The following is a 5,000-nucleotide window of genomic DNA, read 5'->3' on the forward strand; positions in this document are numbered from 1 at the left end:
CAAAGAAAATGAGCTCAGGGGTGACTATGATTTTATATCCAATATTTCTGTCATCAGACAAATTACGAAAAGAGGAAGCAAAGTTGAGAGAACAGAGATGGGAATGCTGAGGTGGATTATGGGAATATCACTTCTTGAAAGTTTGGAGAATGATGAAATTAGAAGAATGGCAGGAGTAGTAAAGATTACTGAGATAATATGTGTGTGACGACTAAGATGGTGTGGGCACGTGTTGAGGATGAATAGCGGAGAGGGAATGAGGAGGGCTTGGGAGGAACCTGTTAAGGGGAGAAGATCGATAGGGGAGGGAGAGAATTAGATGGCGAGATAAGGTGAAGGATGATATGGAGAGAGGAGGTCTGGTGGAATGGGATGCCTTTGATGCTTTGGAGAAGGCGCATCAGGCAACTGACCCCTTAATGTAGAGATAACGGCGGGAAAGTAGATTTTAATTTTTTACTTTTTTAACTTTTATATATGAAGGGGGAGTTTTGCACATGAAGCAAATAAACAACAGTAACAGCATCAACAACTAGATTAAAAGTTGTTGGTATGGTTATTGAGTTTGTTTCAGACAAACGCACGCTTATATTCCTCTTTGATATTAACAAAAGATTATACCCAATTCTCTCTCTCTCTCTCTCTCTCTCTCTCTCTCTCTCTCTCTCTCTCTCTCTCTCTCTATATATATATATATATATATATATATATTATATATATATATATATATATATATATATACACACACATATATATATATATATATATATATATATATATATATATATACATTCTCTGTATCTATCTCTTTATATATATACCATGTATATATCTCTCTATACTTACATATATACAGTATGTATTGTGTTTATATATATATATATATATATATATATATATATATACATTCTCTGTATCTATCTCTTTATATATATACCATGTATATATCTCTCTATACTTACATATATACAGTATATATTGTGTTAGCATGTATAAATAAAGCGACAGGAATAGAAATAATCATATTGTCATTAATGATAAAAGTGTAGAAGTGACCTTTGAAATAACATCTTTCATTTATGTCAGTCAAAATAATTTACATATAAAGGAAAAGATAAGTAAAGAATCTCAACTCTCTTGTACGAGGTGAGTCAGATCCAGCTGGGTTTCTTCCTAGAAGAACCACAATAGAAAAAATGATATATACAAGAAATTGAATGCTGATCAAACTGTCCTGAATCAGGAACACTTTGGCTATTCAAAATTCGTTATGCAATCACATCAAACTCCAGGAAGTGGTTTTTTTTTTTTTTTTTTTTTTTTTTTTTTTTTTTTTGACGGAAGGTAAAAGAGGAAAATGGCAGAAGTCTGAATTAGGAAATAGAGGTGACGGAAGTCTGCTGAATTGTGAAATTGGCGAATGACATGATTTCAAAATCATGCAAGTGTCTTGCATAACGAAGCAAATGGACAGATGTCTTGCAATAGATGAATGAGGAAATTGATAAAAACTTGATTTAAAACTTTATCCCGGAAACGTTTGTGATAAGTGGAATAACGAATCTCCGTGTGACCCCTTTGCAAACTTCGATCCTAGAAAAACTGGTGCTTTTTACTATGTATAATTTATGTGACATAATTTTGCATTCCTACTGGAGATGATTACCTGAAATAAATTGGAACATTCCTTTAAAAGTTGGAATTTATCTGAATGAAATTCGCACATTCCCTAAAAGGCGCTAGCAAGGACAATAGGTTATAGAAATATCTAGGTGCTCCTAAAGACAATAGGTTGGTAAAATATCGACTTTCTCTCAAAGTCAATAGGTTGGTGAAATATGGACTTGCTCTCATAGTCAATAGGTAGGAAAAATATCGACTTGCTTTCAGAGATAATAGGTTGGAAAAATATCGACTTGCTCTCAAAGATAATAGGTTGGAAAAATATCGACTCGCTATCAAACACAATAGGTTGGTAAAATATCGACTTGCTCTCAAAGACAATAGATAGGTAAAATATATACTTACTCTCAAAGATAATAGGTTGGAAAAATATTGACTTGGTGTAAAACACAATAGGTTGGTAAAATATCGACTTGCTCTCAAAGCTAATAGATTGGAAAAATATCGACTTGCTATCAAAGGCAATGGGTTGGTAAAATATCGACTTGCTCTCAGAGCTAATAGATTGGAAAAATATCGACTTGCTATCAAACACAATAGGTTGGAAAAATATCGACTTGCTCTCAAAGACAATGTGTTGGTAAAATATCGACTTGCTCTCAGAGATAATAGGTTGAAAAAATATCGACTTGCTATCAAAGACAATGGGTTGGTAAAATATCGACTTGCTCTCAGAGATAATAGGTTGAAAAAATATCGACTTGCTATCAAAGACAATGGGTTGGTAAAATATCGACTTGCTCTCAGAGATAATAGATTGGAAAAATATCGACTTGCTATCAAAGGCAATGGGTTGGTAAAATATCGACTTGCTCTCGAAGACAATGGGTTGGTAAAATGTATACTTGCTCTCAAAGATAATAGGTTGGAAAAATTTCGACTTGCTCTCAAAGACAATAGGTTGGAAAAATATCGACTTGCTCTCAAAGACAATAGGTTGGAAAAATATCGACTTGCTCTCAAAGACAATAGGTTGGAAAAATATCGACTTGCTCTCAAAGACAATAGGTTGGAAAAATATCGACTTGCTCTCAAAGACAATAGGTTGGAAAAATATCGACTTGCTCTCAAAGATAATAGGTTGGAAAAATATAGACTTACTATAAAACACAATAGGTTGGTAAAATATCGACTTGATCTCAAAGTCAATAGGTTGGAAAAATATTGACTTGCTCTCTAAGACAATAGGTTGGAAAAATATCGACTTGTTCGCAAAGATAATAGGTTGGAAAAATATCGACTTGCTCTCAAAGACAATAGGTTGGAAAAATATCGACTTGCTCTCAAAGACAATAGGTTGGAAAAATATCGACTTGTTCGCAAAGATAATAGGTTGGAAAAATAACGACTTGCTCTCAAAGACAATAGGTTGGAAAAATATCGACTTGCTCTCAAAGACAATAGGTTGGAAAAATATCGACTTGCTCTCAAAGACAATAGGTTGGAAAAATATCGACTTGCTCTCAAAGACAATAGGTTGGAAAAATATCGACTTTCTCACAAACACAATAGGTTGGTAAAATATCGACTTTCTCTCAAAGACAATAGGTTGGAAAAATAACGACTTGCTCTCAAAAACAAAAGGTTGGAAAAATAACGTCTTGATCTCAAAGACAATAGGTTGGAAAAATAACGACTTGATCTCAAAGACAATAGGTTGGAAAAATAACGACTTGATCTCAAAGACAATAGGTTGGAAAAATAACGACTTGATCTCAAAGACAATAGGTTGGAAAAATAACGACTTGATCTCAAAAGACAATAGGTTGGAAAAATAACGACTTGATCTCAAAAGACAATAGGTTGGAAAAATAACGACTTGATCTCAAAAGACAATAGGTTGGAAAAATAACGACTTGATCTCAAAAGACAATAGGTTGGAAAAATAACGACTTGATCTCAAAAGACAATAGGTTGGAAAAATAACGACTTGATCTCAAAAGACAATAGGTTGGAAAAATAAATTTCTAGCCGCTCCCAAAGACAATAGGTTGGGAAAATATCAATTTGCTCTGAAAGACAATAGGTTGGAAAATATCAATTTGCTCTGAAAGACAATAGGTTGGAAAATATCAATTTGCTCTGAAAGACAATAGGTTGGAAAATATCAATTTGCTCTGAAAGACAATAGGTTGGAAAATATCAATTTGCTCTGAAAGACAATAGGTTGGAAAATATCAATTTGCTCTGAAAGACAATAGGTTGGAAAATATCAATTTGCTCTGAAAGACAATAGGTTGGAAAATATCAATTTGCTCTGAAAGACAATAGGTTGGAAAATATCAATTTGCTCTGAAAGACAATAGGTTGGAAAATATCAATTTGCTCTGAAAGACAATAGGTGGGAAAATATTGGTTGAGGGTAAAAAAATTTCGAGCTGCTCTCAAAGACAATAGATTGGAAAATATCGACTTTCTCTCAAAGACAATAGGTTGGACACATTTCTAGCTGCTTTCAAAGACAATAGGTTCTAAAAATATAGCTGTTCTCAAAAAAAAAATGAAAAAAAAACAGATTGGAATAATTTGGAGCTACTCTCAAAGACAATAGTTTGAAAAATTGTCTAGCATCTCTCCAAGACATTAAATTAAAAATATTATAACTGCTCCTAAAGACAATTGCTTGGAAAAATTAGTTTTTCTCAAACACAATAGGCTGGAAAAATGTTGAGATACTCTCAAAGAAAATGCATAAAAGAGTTTTTTATACATACATACATACATATATATATATATATATATATATATATATATATATATATATATATATATATATATATATATGTATATATGTGTGTGTGCGTGTGTGTATGTGTGATATTATTATCATTATTAATATTACATGCTAAGCTACAACCCTAGTTGGAAAAGAAGGATGCTATAAGCCCAGGGGCTACAAAAGGGAAAATACCTCAGTGAGGAAAGGGAACAAGGAAAAATAATATATTTTAAGAAGAGCAACAATATTAAAATAAATATCACTTTATAAACTATTAAATCTTTAACAAAACAAGAGAAAGAGAAATAAGATATAAGATAGAACAGTGTGTTTGTGTGTGTGAAAGAAAACTCAGAAAATAGCCTAAATTCATAGTTCCTCGAGAAACTGTATAAGCTTTTATTATGAATAATTTGATCGGATATTTTCTCCTAACGTAGATTATGGAATTTATTACATAATCCGAGGTCTGGTTTCTGACTTAAATTTAGGACTTAGGTTTGAAAAGAAGTAGCATAAAAGTTTTTTTTTATTTTTATTTTTTTTTACGAAAAATATAAAATTCTCAATTTAATGGAAAACAATATTATTGTATATT

At 32.1% G+C, this 5,000-nt stretch overlaps 1 protein-coding gene across 1 annotated transcript in view; it reads right to left on the reverse strand.

The window, feature by feature from the left end:
* LOC137624762 (uncharacterized) overlaps positions 1-5,000 on the reverse strand; it is a 161,093-nt gene that overhangs the window by 107,272 nt on the left and 48,821 nt on the right. The gene's annotated exons all lie outside the window — the stretch shown is intronic.

Source organism: Palaemon carinicauda, chromosome 31 (assembly GCF_036898095.1).
Source record: "Palaemon carinicauda isolate YSFRI2023 chromosome 31, ASM3689809v2, whole genome shotgun sequence".
In the NCBI taxonomy this organism is placed as follows: Eukaryota; Metazoa; Arthropoda; class Malacostraca; order Decapoda; family Palaemonidae; genus Palaemon; species Palaemon carinicauda.